The 19,076-nt window shown below is 40.7% G+C and overlaps 1 protein-coding gene and 1 long non-coding RNA gene across 2 annotated transcripts in view; both read left to right on the forward strand.

Moving 5' to 3' along the window:
• The first annotated feature begins 12,318 nt into the window (after positions 1–12,318).
• Positions 12,319–15,236, forward strand: LOC132020792 (uncharacterized). Its single transcript, XR_009405088.1, has 2 exons — positions 12,319–13,081; positions 14,981–15,236. It is a non-coding gene; the product is annotated as an uncharacterized LOC132020792 (long non-coding RNA).
• A 651-nt stretch (positions 15,237–15,887) lies between these two features.
• SLC16A7 (solute carrier family 16 member 7) overlaps positions 15,888–19,076 on the forward strand; it is a 173,381-nt gene continuing 170,192 nt past the window's right edge. Inside the window, exon 1 of the mRNA XM_059403589.1 lies at positions 15,888–16,156. The gene's annotated coding sequence lies outside the window, so the exon portion shown is untranslated. The remainder of the gene's footprint in view (positions 16,157–19,076) is intronic.

Here is a 19,076-nt window from a genome sequence, read left to right on the forward strand (position 1 = left end):
GGTGATATACTCAGAGTTCCTAGAGTTGAAACATAAATTCATTGGATTTTATGAGTCTTGGAGTGTCTGTGTGATTATTCAGTTCAAGTGGGGAATCTTTGAGAACCTTAAAGCAGTGAACTCTGACGGAGAAAGGAGCTAGCTTGACTGATTGGAAAAGGCAGAAGGTAAAGCCCTGACAGAGGTGATGTGGAAGCTGGATTAACACATCATGTCTTGCAACAACAGAAATTCTCTTGAGGTGAGTGTGAGATGTTCCAGAAGATGCAAGGGAGCTATTTCCCGAGGGGCTCCCCTGATGTCTCCACATTGGAATTAACCTAAAACACCAGGCATGATCATGAAGGGAGATAGAATGTTAAGACTAAGAAAAAAAAAAAAAAAGTTACAGAGTGTGGGGGTGTGGGGTTAAAAATCATAAAACAAAAGTGCAAATCAGTTATTGCCAAGGGCTGGGATTAAAGGCGTGGGTTGACTACATATTTCTCAAAACTCATAAAACTATTTTCATAAAAATTGTGAATTTTCCTGAAGGTGAATTATACTCATTAAACCTGAACAAAAAATATTAAAAACATACATGATTCGCTTAGAAAGGTTAACATGTTGACACTTGGGTGGCTTAGTTGGTTAAGTGGTCAACTCTTGATTTTGGCTATGGGTTCTGGAATGAAGCCCTGAATTGGGCTTAGGGATTCTCTCTCTCCCTCTGCTCCTCCCCCCACTCATGCTCCCTCTTTCTTTCTCTCTCTCTCTCAAATAAATAAAAAAGAAAAGAAAAATAGACATGCTAATAGGAGCAAAAATAAATAAATAAAAAAGAAACAATGTATGTGAAAGATTTAATCCACGACAATTTAAAATTACAGCATATGGATTAAGAGATGGTCAGAGTTTAAAAAGAGGAGGGGAGGGGTGCCTGGGTGGCCCAGTGGGTTAAGCCACTGCCTTCAGCTCAGGTCATGGTCTCAGAGTCCTGGGATCAAGCCCTGCATTAGGCTCTCTGCTCAGCAGGGAGCCTGCTTCCCCCCCTCTCTCTGCCTGCCTCTCTGACTACTTGTAATCTCTCTCTCTCTCTCTCTGTCAAATAAATAATTAAAATCTTAAAAAGGGGAGGGTGGGGGAAGGGAAATTTCCTAGTAACTTGATTTTGTTATGGCTTGGTTAGTGAGTCCAACTCAACAAAGACTTGGCCAATTTGACATGGAGTTCTGGAGAGAACTCCTGGGCATCTGTTGGTCTTCCCTTACCCAGTTGTGATAGTAAACCCCAGGCTGCCTAAAGTGTCCAGTGGTGGGGCAGCCGGCCCCACTCCTGCCTTACTCCAGCACGAGGTGCAGGGAGACAGTGTGTTGTGTAGCTGAGGCCCACCCTGAAGCAGCTCACCCTGAGGCTGTCTGCTGACTGCACTCCTTGTAGCAAGTCATGATTTGAAGGACATCTGGGTGGTGCATCTTCGTATTTATCACCATTTACCCTTTGCAGCACTGGCATACACTTCTCCATATATGTTCAAAAATCAGCTCCTGGTGGAGCAGGAGCTGTCAGGCCTCTCTTCCTGGATGACTTTTAAAAGTAGAAGTTTGGTGAAACAAATGATAGGCCCTGAAATGGCAGTTGTGCTTGGAGCCACAGCTGATACTCAGTTGTGAACTTTTCCCTCCTCCACTATACACTCTGGGGTTCCCTCAACCTTAGTTACCCTTCTGCTAATATCAGTGATTCAGCTAGTGGTGTGAACCAGATCCTCACTGCAATAGGCCTGAATCCCTGATCACCATGCCCTTCACAGCCTGGGGTTGATGTACCCGTCTATTGTCCGCTTGGGTAAGGGGTTATCAACAGATGCCAGTGTAAATCACCTGAGTTGCACATGTATTCTTTTCCTGCTCTTAGTGCATTGAAAATAGCCCTATTGCCTCCTGATAATCAGAGTTTATTATTCCTGACAGGAAAGTTATTTCTTTTCTTTCATGTTTGTTTCTGGACATGAGGAACCCAGAATGGCCACGTAGCAGCTATAGGTTATCATTCAATGAGATGCTGGCAGTGACCCTTTGAGAACATGTGTCCTCTTTGGGAACCAGGACATTGAGAATTTTAGGGCCCAGAGTTGTGAGGACAAAAACAAAAACTCATTGGGAATGATCATAAGTGGGGCCAGTTTCCTTCTACTCTCTGAGTCCCATTTGTTCTTTATTTGGGGAATAGAGCATCGTCGAAGAATACTTGATTTAATGCATATGCAACACTCTGGAGGATGGCACTTCCTGGTGTAGACTGCTGCTTCTAGTGGCCACTCCAGCTGTGTCCTCCACAGTCCATTGCAATGCTTCATTAGGCCAGAAACCTTTCAGTGCATTAAGTGTCATAGTCAAGGGTTCTCTCCAGCATTTCCTTTGCTTAAAAGGGCATTTCCTGATTGATTTGTTATATGGATCACATGCTTATAGATCAAACACTCCATAAGTCTTCAGATAATAGTGGTGGCTAAGGCCCTGAATGCAGAAAGTACAGGCCAGTGAAAGAACCTGGCTGTCATTAACACTTCCCTGTCACTTTGAGTACTTGATTGTTCAGTAACTATTCTGCAGTGAACACTTTTTTGTGAAGTGAACATTTTTATACTTTATGATTACTCTTCTATGTTCATCCATATGCCTATACTCCAGACATTTTCGTCCCCAGTCTTCTCATCTTTTTCTTTCCAGGCTCCTGACCAGCTACTGCCAAGTCATTTGCAACTGCCCTTGGATCTGTATATATTCTAGTTGTGAGCCACAACTTTGTCTACATAATGTGGATGACCGGTGTCCCACCTGAAACTTTTTCTATTAGCAGGATTTCCCCTTATCACTGTCTTTCAAGGCTGTCCCTAAATACATCTGTGATACAGCTGTCCATATTGAGTGGATCTATCCATAAACTAAGTTTTACCTTTCATTTCCTCCTTCATAGAGCAGTATGGGCTCGTACAGCCATAAGTGTGGGAGGAGGGAAGTGTGCTGAAGTATCATTTGTGGGTGCCATGGGAGTCTGGGCTGACTGCTCCTATCACTTGCTTGTACCTAACCCTATTTTATAGTAGATTGTTGCTGGGTTTCCCTGACCTTATAACTTGGTAGGGCTGCTAGGACTAAGCCGACTCCTGGCAATACCATCTGCAGAGCCACTGGATGTCCCATGAAGAGGCATTCTCTCTTTAATAGGGCCTCAGTAGTCTCGAGTTGTTTATCAACAGGTGTAAAATGTGTAAAATACTCCACCACAGATGACATAATCTTGCCTCAGAACCCCAGCAACCTTCAGTATGTTGCTCCCACTGGGGATTGCCACAAACACTGTATGATCTTTTTTACCCCACCACTGATACCACCGACACAAAGAGAATGTTGAATTGTATTTCTCAAGAAGCAGGGACCTTTCTTCTCTGGGGCTCTGTCAAAGACAGCAGCTTTTTGCGTTCCTTAGTCTATGGGCAGAGCAGTATCTCTAGGTGTAAAATAAGCTGCCTCCAAAACTCAGAGACAAATAGATGGCATTCTTCTTTTTTTGTGGTAGGAGGTGCAAAATGTAATAATTTGTCTTTGTTTTGGAGGGGATATCCTGTTGCACTGTGGCATACTAGAGCCTTATAAATTTTAGAGAGTGGAAGATTCATAGATGCATTTATCTCCCACCCATGTATCTTGCCAATAACTCTAGTGCGCTTGTCATTTCTTGGTCACTCAGCCTGAAAAATCTAATATTATCAATGTAATAGATAAATATGCTGCTGTAGGATATCCAGATGGTCAGATCTCTTCAAACTATATTATGAGAAGGGACAAGAGAGTAGCAGGGTTGAAACAAAACTCTAAATGTGTATTATTGGTCATTCCATATGAACGTGAACTGTTTCTCATCTTTTTCTAGAAAAGAATGTATGTATTACAACCTGTGACCCCATGCCATGTATTTGAAGCTGGATTCATCTGCTCTAGTAGAGATCACATTTCTGGCATGATGACAACAGTTAGGGCTACTCCATGGTTGACCTTGTGGTAGATTATGATCATTCTTCAGAAATTATTTATTTTCTGTAGGAGCTAATTCAACTAATTAAATAAAAGCATTACGGCATCACCGTCCGTTCATCCCTTAGGCCTTTAAGGGTAGCACTGATCTCCTTAGTTCTTCCCCTGCTCCTTACCATGGACTAATGCTTTTTGTTTCCTATTTTGTTTGGAGGGGGGTAGGTTAGTTTCTAGGGCCTTTACTCAGCTTTTCCCTCTCTAAGAATTTTCACCTCAAAGACCAAGGTTTCAGCGTGGGAGTTATTCCCCAATTATCCAGTGTTTAAACCCTAGATGGGAAATTTTTGAATACATGACTCTGATTTTACTGTAAGCTGGATATTAGCAATAGTTAATTTATTATCTGGAGTCCATATGTCCAAAATCTAAGAAGGAGTGTGATCATACATTTGGTTTTTAGGTGTGAGTGTCCACTCGTTAACTTTTTCCTTCAGTCCTCATGCTATCTGAGCTTCCCTCTTTCCCATTGAAGAAGCTATGGCTCCTTTGGGGAAAGACTAGGAGAAATCACCCAAGTATAATTGTTACAGTGTTGCAGGATTGTTTCTCCTAGGAATCAGCCACCTCTATGACCAGTGTTCCAATTCGAGGTCTGGAAATAGGGAAAGGATTTTTTTTGTTGTTTTTTTTTGTTTTTGTTTTGAGGTGATTGCCCTCCACTTCCCCTCCCAGTGATCCAACTTTGATGTCTTCTTCTGGTTCAAGATGAGTAGTGCTCTTGTCAGCAGTCCATCTGTTATGCCCATCAATATATCATATTTTCTTAATTGTCTTAATAACTTGATATGAATGAGCCCTACCAGGGTGCCAGACCAAACTTATTAGTCATTAAAAATGATCAGCATATCCAAAGTTCTGGAAGTTAAGCATTGTTATCTAGATTATATTATTTGGGGATCATATCGGCCCCACTGTTAACAGTGAGCCTATTCTGGCACAGCCTTGCCTGAACTACAGAGGAGAGAGACCACTGAACATTTTATTGATGCTTGTACCCCCTCTCACCAGCATGGTCCTCATGTCCTTGGTCAACACTTTGCTGTCGGGGCCTTCTTGGAGATTATCTACATTCTCCTGAGCTTCTCTGGATATTGCTAAACACTCATCATGGGCTATTGCTATTTCAGTTTTTCTAAGAGCCTTTTTAGTAGAGAGTTCATACCAACTCCTGATGTGAGTGCCACAGTGGTAAATCCTGTATCATGAGAATGCAGTTTTGGGTTCCTGGACATAATTCGTGTGTGTGTGTGTGTGTGTGTGTGTGTGTGTGTGTAGGCTTCCCTACACCCAAGCAACTCTCAGATACTAGCAGAGTATCAGAGAATTCAGCTCAATTCTGAAACTATCTACCTAGAGATAGAATGAGATTACACAGGCAAAGGGATTGGTTCTACATGACTACCTTCCACTTCAGATGACAATAGCAAGTCCAGGTTGTTATCCATGCTTTGAACAGCTGCCTGTAAATCAGAGGCTCATCTGACCCCTTTCTGGGTTTGATTAATTTGCTAGTACAGCTCACAGAACTCACAAAACCTGTTAGCTCACCAGATCACCCATTTACTGCAATGGATATTAAAGTAGCAAATCAACAGCCAGATGAATAGATACATAGGGTGAGGTCCTGAACAAAGAAGCTTCTGTCCTTGGAGAGCTTGGGACTCAGCATGGCAGCACATGGAAACTGGAAGTGTTTGGTTTCCTCAACCTAGAAGCTCTCTGACCCCCTTCTTTTTGTTTTTTTCTGGGGGCTTTATTACATAGGTGTGAATGATTAACTCAATGACTTCAATCTCTCTCTCTCTTCCCAGAAATCAGGGTTAGGACTGAAATTTCCAACCCTCTATTCAGGGCTGGTCCCCCTAGCAACCAGCCCCCACTCCTAGGTGTTTTCTAAAACCCATATCATTAACATAAACCTAGTTATGGTAGAAAGGGGCATGTTCTAACAAGGCATCCATTTCACCTTTATGGCTCTGAGGCATTTTCAAGAGCTGAGAACAGGAGACCAAATAGTATAACAAAAGATACTCTCATCACTCTTATTGCTCAGGAAGTTCCAAGGGTCTGGGGAGCTGTGAGCCAGGAACTATGAATAAAGACCATGTATACATGGTTAACTGAAGGACCAAATACATATTATCTCTTATAAATCATAGTCATCGCAACTGCCAAATAAATCACCTCTTTGCTGTTTAATTTTATGGCTTGATTCCCTTGACTAAGTGTCTTTAGAACCCAGTTACATAAGCACACCTCCAGTTTCACTGGCCAAGTCCCATAACTGCTTTGGAGTCGGGTCCTGTTATTCTAATAGATACTGTTTTCCCCATATATCTATACAGTCTGATACTTAGCTCTCCCTAGTGTATACCTTCCCCTGGCATGTCCCCCAAGACTGTTGAAAAGTTTTAGCAAGTGGACCACCACCTTTTTCCTAAAGCTGTTTGTGATGGGGTCCTCACTGCCAGTGAGGTGATGAATCCTGCAGCTCTATAAACCTATAGTTACAGTTGCGTTCACAGATCCCTCCTGATACCAACTTGCAAAGGTTGGATTACCTAGGAGTGGATTCTGAGAAGGGTGCAACATATCTATTAAGAATTGACACTAAGAAGAGAAAGAAGAGTTAGCAAGATTGGGCAGAAGAGGAAATCAAACTGTGGCAAAACTCAGCAAGGATCTCTGGAGCAAGTACTACCCATAAGCCTATTTCTCATTGGTCCAAAACGACTGGGTTTTTATACACCTGGCACACTCAGTCAACAGATGCAGAGGTAGCATCAGAAGATGTGACTTCCTGCAGCTAGAAGTTGCTGACATGTGAGGGCTGCCTGCTAACCACAATGGGCATCCAGGCTGCCTGTGGGATCTTGGGAACACACAGGTGTCTACCACACAGTCAAAAGTTTAAAAACAAACAAACAAACAAAAAAAAAAAACAGCAGATAAAACAAAACCAGATCAAGAAACAAACAACAAAGGACTTGGTTCTTTCCCTGCATCTCAGGCTCGATTTTCCCAAGAAAAACTATAAGCAGGTTCACTTACCCGTTTACTATTTAGCAATTTTCTGCTAATATTCTTCTACTGGTTTCCCAAGTAGAGGTGACAGAGAAAAAGCAAAGGAGGAAAGTGTGGTGGGTTGTGTTTGCCAAAATGCAACAAAGTCTCCCATCCCACATGCTTTCCTAAAATATACCCTTGCTGCTCCCTGTCTAAAAGTAGAGTCTAATTCCTCTTCTCTTAGGTGGGAGATAGAATGCCTTCCCAAATATATCCATACTCCAATTCTTGGATCCTGTGAATATGTTGTTACAGGACTTTGCAATGTAGGTAAGGTATGAGCCTTAAAATAGGGAGATTATCCAGTGAACCTAATGTTATCATATGAAACCTGAAAAGCAGAGATGTTTCACCAGCTGAAGGCGGAGGAGATGAAACAAAGGGAAAGTCAGAGAGATTTGAAGCATGAGATAGATTCCAGGGACTGTGACTTTTTGAAGATAGAGGGTATATGTGACAAGGAATAGAGGTAACCTTAAGGAACTAACAGACACCCAAGAATTGGGGACTTCAGCCCTCCAACTTCAAGGACCTGAATTGCACCTTGGAAACAAAATTTCCCCCAGATTGTGAGACCCAGGGCAGCGGAACTAGTTAAGCTCACTCAGACTTCCAACTCACAGAATCAAGGGTTTATAAACTCGTTTTGTTTTAAACCACAAATTTCGTGAAATTTGTGACTGTGACTCACTAGTTAACAATGAAGAAGAATGAAGTGCAGGAGATACTGAGTAACTTCTGAGTTTAGGTCAATTTCTACCTGGGTCATAAAAGGCTAGCTCTCACAAGGCTGCCTTTTGGACACCCATCATACTATAAAAAATCCCAAGGAAAGCCATATTTCAGTGCCACATTAAGGAGACACAGGCAAGCATAGCCTTTGACTCATTCTAGCCCAGGAACCAGACATGTGATTGAAAAAGCCCCTAAATGATATTAGGACCCTGGGTTCCATTCTTTCTAGCTGAGGTTATAGATGTTATGGAGCAGAGACAAGCCATCCTGGTTCTGCAAACAGAATCCATGAATGTAATGAAACTGTTGGTGATTTATAGTGTAGTTTTAAACTTTTTATATAAAAATAGTAACTATAGCAGAAAGGAAGGAAGAAAAAAACTCTCAAATAAAAAGAGGGATAATCTTTAAAGATCTCATACCCAGATCCATACATAGGGAAAGAGATAAAATTTTCCAGAATAGTTATGAGGAAGAATTTTATCTTCAAGTTATAATTTGGTTGAAAGACAGAGGGAAAGAATATAATTTTATGTACTACTCTACAAGTGGGTCTGTAGCTCCTATATAATAAATAATTTTTCTTACAGTTACTCAAATATATATATGTAATCTTAACTGAATAGAAACTTATTTAAAGTATGAAGCCAATGGGACACCTTGGTGGCTCAGTGGGTTAAAGCCTCTGCCTTCAGCTCCAGTCATGATCCCAGGGTCCTGGGATCAAGCCCCACATTAGACTCTCTGTTCAGCAAGAATCCTGCTTCCCCCTCTCTCTCTGCCTGCCTCTCTGCCTACTTGTGATATCTATCTGTCAAATAAATAAATAAAATCTTTAAAAAAAAAAAAACAAAAAAAAAACTATTTCTGGCTTTTGCAATCATCTGATTTGTTCTTTAAAAATATTATTAAGGAGATAAATTTAAATATCAAATCTTAATTAATTTTACATTGTCTTTGTTATCATAATTCAAATTATGTCAAATCAGTTTGTTTTACTTAGTTATTTTATTTCTGAGGGATTATTTCATAAAAATGTATATATTTTACATAAAATAATACCACCTTTTATTTGCTAAGCTTTATAATTTAGAAAGCAATTCTATCTACATTTCTGGTTGATCTTAATAACCAAATCAATTTTTTACTACTTATGAAGAAAGTAAAGTTTAAACAGATCTGTGTCTGCCAAATTAGTGCATTAATGAAGTGCCCAACTAGGCCGATATCCAGTTATTCAGATGCTGAGTATCTGGAATACTAATTTCAGACATTGTATTGCTATTTTTTTATGTTTTTATTGTTTGTATTAAAAATCAAACTTGATATGATAACATTTGTCCACAGAAATACTTGTGTTTAAATATTTATAGAAGCAAATAATAAAAATCATCCAAATATCCATCAACATGTGAACTGATAAAGAACTTATAGCATTCCACACAACAGAACACTACTCAGCAATGAAAAGAACAGACTACTAAAGCATACACATAACTAAATGAATGAATTAAAAAAAATGAATTAAAAAAAATAAATATGCCGAATGAAAGAAGTCAGTTACAAAAGCAGACAGATTACATTATTCCATTTATATAACAGAATAGAGAAAACTGGCAAGTCTATGATGATAAAAACCAGATCAGTGATTGCCTGGGTTACACAGAAGATTGACTAAAAAATAGCAAGGGGGAATTTCTAGGTTGATGGAAGTTCTCTAAATCTTGACTGGAGTGGTAGTTAAGATTCATCTAACTATACACTTAAAATGTAAGCATTTTGAGATATATAAGTTATACTTCAATGCAAGGGTATTTAACATGAAGTAAATGTGGCATATTGACAAGGAAATCCACAATTTCTGTTTTGGTCTTTGGTGTCATGAAAGAAAGCTTATTCTCTTCCGTAAAAGCTACTGAGGAGGAACTCTACATGTCTTTTTTTGAAACATATTTCTGAGTCTGTAGATAAGTCTTCAACTCAATAACTAGGGTGGTCTATTCCAGTTCAGATTAAAAAAAAAAAATCACCTGCAAAGAGCATCATTCAAAAAACCTGATAGCCCAATATTTATACTCTGGTGTGTATCTATGAACAAACATAATTATGTGGTAGATGTAATCACAGCATTAGTATCACAATCCATCTGAAAATTAAATAAATAGTGTATAGGCTTCTTGAGAGAAGCATTACTTAGAACTAAAAAGCTTATCATAGTGCCTGGCAGATTGCTTAACAAATATGCCAAATGAATGAAACTCATTGAAGATAAACATTTCAAAGTGGTTACTGGATTTCTTGTCTGTGGACCTGTATTGAGAAATGAAATTTTGTTGGACCAAGATAAAAACAAAAACAAAAACAAAAAAACAGATCAATAAACCTCAGGCGACCACCTGCATTGCTAGGCCCCAGCCGAAATCACAGGGCTAAAGGCATAATCGCACTTTGTGGATTTGAAACTAATACCACAGTTTATGTAACTAATCTCATACAGATTATTTCTTGGGAAAAAAAATTTGTAACAAGTGATTGTTCAAGGTTATTATCAATATAAACCCAGAAAAATTAGCCAACATTAAGAAATCATTTACCTTTTCATAGCAAAATGGCAAAGAAAATAGGAAGTTTGGGTCAATTCCTGGCAGAGAGAAAGCAGAAAAAGAGCTTCTGAATGAAAAATAAAATGGTATTTGGCCTGAACTTTAGCCAAAGAAACAAAGTAAGGGCAGTTGAAAACTTAGCTTACTGAAAGGCAGGTAGCCCAGAGTATTTTAGCGTGAAACTCTTGTGACCTGGGAAGCATTATGTAAATGTAAACAGTGACTCAACCTTCAAGGACATTCCAGGCACAGAGCAAGTTACACAATGGTACAAGTTAAGCAGATAACTTTATGGTTGCATTTTATAAAACGTATCCTGGTTAATACTGCTGTCCAAAATATAAGGAAATACCTATTTTTGGTTAATTAGGAAAAAATCCTCTACAATGCCTATATTTTCACTTGTTAAAATTATGCATAATCTCTGTGGATCTTTGCACACTTGAAATGCTTGAAAGTACTGTAGAGATTAAGATAGTGAAGCTAAAAGATTAAGTGACCCACCTAGGACTATATGCACAGGAAAAGGCACTGAAACTTGGGTTTCTTGGTACTATGTTTGGTCCTCATTGATTTATTTCATAAAATTTATTAAGTATTAAATAATCATAAGTCTCTATTTACAAGAACCCTGCCCAGAAAGGTTTACAGTTTATAATGAGAACTTCTATATGCTTCAGAATAATTAAAATATTCAGGGGCACTTAGCTGGCTCAGTTAGTAGAGCACGTGACTCTTGATCTCCAGGTTGTAATTTCAAGCTCCGAGTTGAGTGTAGAGATTACTTAAAAATAAAATCTTTTAAAAAATTATTATATATACACACACACACACACACACACACACACATATATATATTTAGATGATGGCATCTATAAGACACTTACAATTAGAATCCATTAAGATCAATTTACAGATAGCATTAAATAAAACATAAAATTAGAAAAATACCAATGGATAAGAGTTTAAATGCAGAACCCATCAAGAGATTTTTAGAGCTCCAAAGGTCATTTATTTTGACAAAAGACCTCTCTGGGCTATTGTCTAATTATGGAAAGTCATACCATACAGCAATGTCCAACACAATTATTCTCTCTTTCTCTTTTTAAAGATTTTATTTATTTGAGAGAGAGAAAAAGAGCACAAGCAGGGGGAGTGGCAGAGGGAGAAGCAGGGTCCCCACCCAACAGGGAGCCAGATGCAGGGCTCAATCCCAGGGCCCTGGGACCATGACCTGAGCCTAAGGCAGATGCTTAGCCAACTGAGCCACCCAGATGTCCCTCTTTTTTTTTTTTTTTTTTAATTCTTTGTAAAAGGGGGCTAGATTTGCATTCTCCACAATTCAATGGGAAGCTTCCTTAGAAGATATTTCCAGAGTAGACTATGTGGATGTACTCAAGATATAAATGTACAAGCAGTGGACACAGGTCTTTCATATTTTATACATTCTATGAAACCAGGTCAGAGCCATCATATTGACAGCTGCTAGCCCACCACAAACTGTCATGGTATGCTACCACTGGATGGCAGGTACATTTCTTTTCATCCAGGCTAAGGGGAAATATTTGGACATTTGGCCTTTTGCTCTTAGTTAAAACCAATCTATGGTGTAGAGTTTACACACACACACACACACACACACACACATGCCTTGCTATGAAAAAACTATTAAATATCTATTTTGGATTGTGAAATGTCTATTTTTTTTTTTAGCCTTGACTTAAGAACACATTAAAGCTTTCTCTTAGGCTCAATGTTTCATTGGGTCTTTATTCCATTATGATTTATAGTCTTCTTAGGTAATACCGTGTATTGGTCAGAATAAGCTAAGCCATGTTCTCATAACAAATAATGCCCCAAATATCAGTGACTTAACACAGTAATGGTTTCTTGTTTACACACAGTCTTGTGTAAACCAAGCAGTCCTTCTTTATTTTTTAATGACTCTGTTTTATAGCTATTCTATCTCAAACATGAAACTGAGAAAAGCAAAAATGAAGGAAGCATACTGTCTCTTAACTCCTTTTGCCTAGAAATGATATATGTCATTTTCAATCATACTCTGCTAGTTAGAACTAGTCACTTGGCTCCAATATAACTGTAAGAGAAGCTGGGAAATACAGATCATGGAAATTGTGAGCACCAACCACCTCTAACCAGATATCTGTTCCTTCACGTCACACTATCATTTCTTTCCTCCAACTGGCAAACATTGATTACCTTCTATCTGCACGAATTTGTGCCAGATACTGGAAGACTACAGAGATGTGTAAATGTCATCTCTGTCCTCCAAAAACCCAACAGTTTGGGGAGACAGAAAAATAAAATTATAACAGAGCCATAATGTAAAGCAGAAAGGTGTGCCCCCAATAGAGGCATACACCATGTTTGATGAAAAAGAACACAGAGGAAGATGGAATTGATTCTTATTGAAGGAATCCTTGAAATGCTAGAGAGGTGATGACCCATTTGCTGGAGCTGAAGAAAAAACAAGGCTCAGACAAGTTTTACCTGAAAAAGAGAAAATGGGGAATGCAAAAAGTCAGCAAAATGTGAGAAGATATGGCATGACCGAGGAATGAAGAAACTGAGGGTTCATAGGTGAGGGTATAGAACCTCATAGCTGAGGGTAGGGCTGTGGATAAACAGTATAAGACATTTGAGCTTTACTAGTTTATATGCGATTTATGCATTTACTAGTATACTTACTTGTCGAAAAGGGATTGCTAGGATATTGAATATATTGTTATTCTTTGTTTCTTCCACTGTTATTTCACCTTATGAATAGAAATCCAAGCAAAACATTTTACCAAAAACATTTCAGGTTCTGATCATACAGTTTGTCCTTTCCCTTAATTGTATTCTTTTCTCAACTTCTGAGTAATATTAACACCATGTCATAGGAAAAACTGACTAGATTTGTTGCCACCTAATTCCCTTTCAGATTCCTTTCTAATCAAAACAAATATTTACATAGCATGCCTAGCCATAGCAATAAGGCAACTTAAAGATGAATCCCCATATACTAACACTGGGGCAGTAGGTAAATTAGATCCGGAGTTTTAATTGTTGGGAAAACAAGAATTAAAACAAAACAAAACAAAACTTGCTACAGTTATGATTCATGCTATGGGCAGTGATGTTTAGAAATTTGACAATGAGTTAGATAAACCAAGAATGTGGGGCTGTAAAAATAAACAACAAACAAAAACAGAAAAGAAGAAAAAAAGTCAAAAAGAAGAAAAATGTAGAATGGGGTAAAAATTCAGAAAATATATGGTCTTTCTTCTTTCTCATCTTTGAAAGGAAATGAGGGATGAATGAGCAGGAAAAATGGCAATAGGAAACACTGAAGAACATGACCTAGAGATGTGTGTCTTGGTGGTGTTTCTTTTCAAAATTTAACATTATTTTTTGTGAGGAAAATGAAACGTTTATAGTCACTGCTAGACATGTTATCACTATCAGATGCCTATTATATTTTATATAAATGTCACTTCACACTAGTTCTTTCTGGAAGTTTTTGCTTTAGTTCCTTCATTTCCAACATCCTTCCTCTGTAAAATTGTCTTCCAAACTTCTTGAAATTACTAATAGGTGACATTTATTCACTTGTATTATCTACCTAAATCTTATGACAGAAATAACAAGTTGATATTATTTCTATTTTGTAGCTGCAGAAACTAAGATGCAAGTTTTGTACAAGCCTACAAACTGGCTGTGGCAGAAGCAAGACAATGTGAATTTAGCTAAACGACTTTAACTTGTGAAGGGGGGCAGAAAATGCCATCCCCAAATATGCCACTTTGGCGTATTGATTATTTTGAATTAAAGTTACTTGGGAAATAGCCAGTGCAAGAAGGACACTCTGACCACCCTTTGTCCCTGTGAAAACAGGAAGTAAATCTCCCATATGAAGTTACCCTCCCAGTACCAGGAGGTGGAGAGACATCCCTATCACTGGAGATAGAGAATTCAGGGCCTACAAGGAGGTAGAAACCAACCTTGTCGGCTTTGATCACTTCTTTGAGTCTCATATTTTTACGGACTCTAGACATATGAATTTGTGTTTCTCCTGTTAATCTGTCTTATGTCTTATTAGACCAAAGAACATAGAAGAAAAGAAGGGAAAAAGTTTTCCTCCCCCTATGCTTGTCTATTTCCAAATTTGTAAAATGTGAAAAATCATAGTATTTTATGAATTGAAATAACCCATTAAAGTGCTTAGGGCAGTTCCTGATGGTTATAAACACTTATAAATAAGCAATTATAATAATTATTATTATTACTGTTACTATTATTACCATTTTGATTCCTGTCCCTGAAGCTTCAAAGCTTCAGTTATTTCAACTAAGTTATCTTGACTTCTTATAAATTATTTTATTATTTATTTATAAATTTATTTATTATTCTATTCCTTAGAATAAATAAGAAAAGCTTCCAGGAAGTTATATTAATATCTAAGATTAACATAACTTTGTATCTTTTCCCCATTTTCAGGAGCAGAGAGGCGTGTGTATTGCTGGTGAAGTTCTGTTAAATTGACCGAAAAACGACAATCGCAATCCTCAAATTCAATTTCTTCTTCTGTTCCTTTTCGTCTAAGAAGCATTTCAACTCTAAAGACATTTAAGGAAACCAATCTTTGGTGTTACTAAATGTTCACTTCCATCCCTTCCTCTTTCTAACTTCCCCAAAACACATGTTCTAGACAGTGAAGAAAAAAATAAAATAAATAAAGGCAGAACGAACCAAACTGATGGTTGTGGAATTATCATTATCCCTAGCACTATTCATTGACAAATAATAAGTCCTACTTTGAAGAATTAAATAATCTGAGAAACTAAAAATGGAAGAAATTATTTACAGTGACTTTACTTCATTTCTTTCCTGTTTTCAAGTTCTTCTTGCACTATTTTCTGTACTCCTTGTTCCACGGTGTAAATTTTATTTTTATTTTTCCCGTGTTGTGGTTAGTGAGCCCTATCTCCATCCCTGCCATTCCTCCCTTCGCTCCAAAAAAAAGACCTTAATCGAAAAACGGCCCAACTTTCCTGCCACACTCACAATGAGAATCTTCACATCTCCCTGCACTGTGCAGGCTCTTCACTTTCCCTCTCCTAGAGATTGCACAACTCCCCGAGGATACCTAAGTAGAGCGACTACTGCACACCTGGCTCCTAGGTTCGCCGCCAACGTACTTGGGTAAAATGTGTCACGACCGATCCGGAACAAAACGTCTTCCTATCTGACTCTAGATTTTCTTTCTTGGCCCAAACTAAACTCTGAAGTCAAGGGCCGGGAGCCCCAGAGAGTGTCTACAGCGGTGACAGTCGCTGGGAGCATGCTCAGTCGGCCCGGAGTCACAGGGCGGGGTTCGCCCCCACCCGCGGCCGGCCCGCTCGCGGACAGCCCAGAGCGCTCGCCCCCGCCCTCCTCCTCCACTCCCGCCACCCAGCGGCGCGCGCTCCCGGGCACCAACTAGGGCGCTCAGCCGCCGCGCCTCCCCTCCACCCTCCACCCCCTCCTCCGCCGGGTGCGGCGGGCGAGGACAAGTCTAGGGACATAAATAAATAAATAATTCCATTCACCCGGGGACAGCGAAGCGAACCGGCTGCGGCGGCGGAGGCGGAACGGACTGCTGCAGCGCCCACCCCGTGCCAGACACCGGGTGAAGTAAGTACACCCCGGGAGGGAGGGGGGAGGCGGCGGCGCCGGCGAGAGGAAGGCGACCGTGCCCCTGCCAAACCAGCTGCCGGCGGAGCCGCACGCGTGTGTAAAAATAATGGCTAGTCGGTGACAAACGCGCCGACGCAGAGCGGGCCAGGGAGCCCTTATATAGACAAAAACCCCCTGAGCCGCGGCGGGAGGAGAGCTCGCGTCAATGAGACGCGCGGACAGCTGCGCTGGAGCTGAGGGGGCCGCAGCCGGCGCGGGCTCGGGCGCGCGCCCACCCGCGCGCGTCGGGGAGGTGGGCCCGAGGGGTCCCGGGCTGGAAGCGCCCGCGCGCCCGCGCGTCCGCGCGCTTTTGGCTAGGAAGTGCGAACCCTCTGGGCTCTTGCGCAGACTCTGCCCACGCGCTGCTCCCCCTCTCCTTGGCCCACGAGTCTCCCAGGGCTGGTCCCCAACAGGCGTGTCGCCAGCGCGCCTGTCGCCGGCATCCCTTCCCAAACCCGCCAACAGGCCGGGGTGGTCTCGTTGCCGAGCAATTGCGGACCAGTGGTGGAGGAAGTGTGTGTAGGGAGGGTCTTTTCTTGCAGCCCGTGATCGGGGCTCCGAGAGGCTGAGAGGAGGGGATCAACGGATAGGAGGTGTCGTCTTCCTAATTTTTTGGTCCCCAGGTTGTATAGTGGGGCGGAGGCGGATGGAAAGATGCGTCGGGGAGAGGCCTGCACTCGGGCAGAAGGGAGCGTGACTGGACCGGGTCCAGGGGTCGAGGAGGGCCTGCGTCTCCCAGTATCACGCGGGTTTCCTGGGCCGCTGCGCCACGCTGGGGGCGCCAGGCCTGGGCAGGTATTGCTGGAGGCTAGAGACAGGGCTCACGTGTGAACCGCCTCCCTTCAGCGGCTGCTCCCCAGCTGCTGCCCTTTGCAGCCCCTTTTCTCCCTTACTTCCGCTCAAGGGATTGCATACTGCCTTGGTGAGGGTGGTCATGACCAAGGCCACTTTCCTGGTAGGTCTGGCGAGGGGATTTCGTGGTTTACTCCAGGGATATTAAAACACAGACACAGACACACAGACACACACACACACACACACACACACACACACGCGGGAAACGAGCGGTTTCTCTTCAAGTGACTACCATCCCTTCCTGGAGAAGTACTCAGTGGGTTGGGTTGACTGAGAGCTGGCTGGTGTTTGTAGGAAAGCTAATATTTCATGTCCTCCTCCCTTTCCTGGTCCAAAAGAGACACAGTGCAGAATTAAAATAGTGAGGCATCACGAGGGCGATGGGGAGAAGACTGGTCAGGAGGAAACAGTGGGCGCTAGATGCCCTTTCCTGGCACTGCGTGCTTATGGCTGAGCACAAGTGGAGAGCTCAGGAGGGCTGCAAACTTTCAAAAGACGCATTGACTTGCATGTGCTGTCGTCCTTGGAACCACAAGTACTAAGTGTGCATTTCAGGGAAGTGTGGCTGAGTGTCAAAGCTGGGTGGTGGCTGCAGAGAGTAGATGAGGGTTGAACAAGGTGACCCTTATTTAGCCCTGGTGAAGCAATCTTAACTCCACTTTCTGCTTCTGAACACATTACATTTAAAGCAATCTAAGTGAACGGGCAACTGAATGATTCAGTGAAAGGGAAAGATTATTACCTTAAGCAACTCAGTGTGTTGTGTAACAACTCATGAAGTCAGAAACTGTTTTTTTCTTTTTTTTTTTTTTCTCAAAACTCACATCAGCAGTTTGCAATTACATACTGCCTTTTCCCCCCAGGGAGTGTTTTAATAATGGTAAGTGATGTGAAATTTTAACACCATTTCTCAATGTCCAAGTTCTTGAATGCTTCTATAAATGTTCAGTTTATTTCTGGGTATGCATTTACTCTTTTATAATACATAGCTTATATTTTCAGCCTTGAGCCCTCCTTAAGGGAAGAAGGGCAGAGTGACCTATAGAAATATACCCCATCCAGAGTCATATTCTTGGATCACGAATCTGAAATAAAAGGAGGTCTCCTGCATTTACTTTTATTTCTATATTTATATTCAGTAAACTTTTTTTTTTTAAGATATTCACATGGAAAAAGGTAATTAACTTCAGAGTTAGACTTCAAGGTCAGTTTTGTACTTCTGTAAGGTTGACCAATTATTTAACAATTTCCTCAGTTTTTCTTATCTCTAAAATGTGGTTGGTAGTATCTATCCTGAAGTGCTATTATGAGGAATAACATTTGTGAAAAACACCTAAAACATAGACTAGCTGTTTTTGAACCTCCGGAATCATTCCAGACACTACACTCTGGTTACCAAGATGGAGGAGGGTGGAATTCTGTTCTCAAAAAAATTCACATCTGGTTATCCAGGTTAGTCTTCCTCCTATACTATTAGTGCTTTGTTGATGTTGTTAGATATAAGTGTTTTTTATTTTTTTTAATTTTTTAAGTTTTCATTTACGTTCCAGTTATTTAACATACAATGTAATAATATTAGTTTCAGGTGTACAACATAGTGATTTCACACTTCTGACACCAGGTGCTTATCACAATATCCCGTTAGTTTTCAATCAATTTCCTCCTCAGTGTAAGAGACATATATCCTAAATAACTTGTAAGGGATTTAGCAGTTGTAAGAAATGTTTTTAAGAACTGATAAAAGGCAATTTGAGAAAGGCACCTCACCTCAGAAACTGGTGTATCCAGCCCCATTCTTTTGCCTATTGAGTGACCGTATATAGGCAGGAAATGGAGGCTTTTCTTCTTGCTATGAGGGAAGGACACTCTTTCCCTGGAAATTATCTCTGCCCATGATCCAGTTCCATTTTTTTTGGAAGAAGAGACTGAGCTGCAATTTATTCTACACTTGGGGCAGACTACAATCCACCTACTTTGAGAAGCCCAAGAGTATGGACTGTAGCAACATTTCTGTAATGTTTAC

Source organism: Mustela nigripes, chromosome 6 (assembly GCF_022355385.1).
Source record: "Mustela nigripes isolate SB6536 chromosome 6, MUSNIG.SB6536, whole genome shotgun sequence".
Lineage (NCBI taxonomy): Eukaryota > Metazoa > Chordata > Mammalia > Carnivora > Mustelidae > Mustela > Mustela nigripes.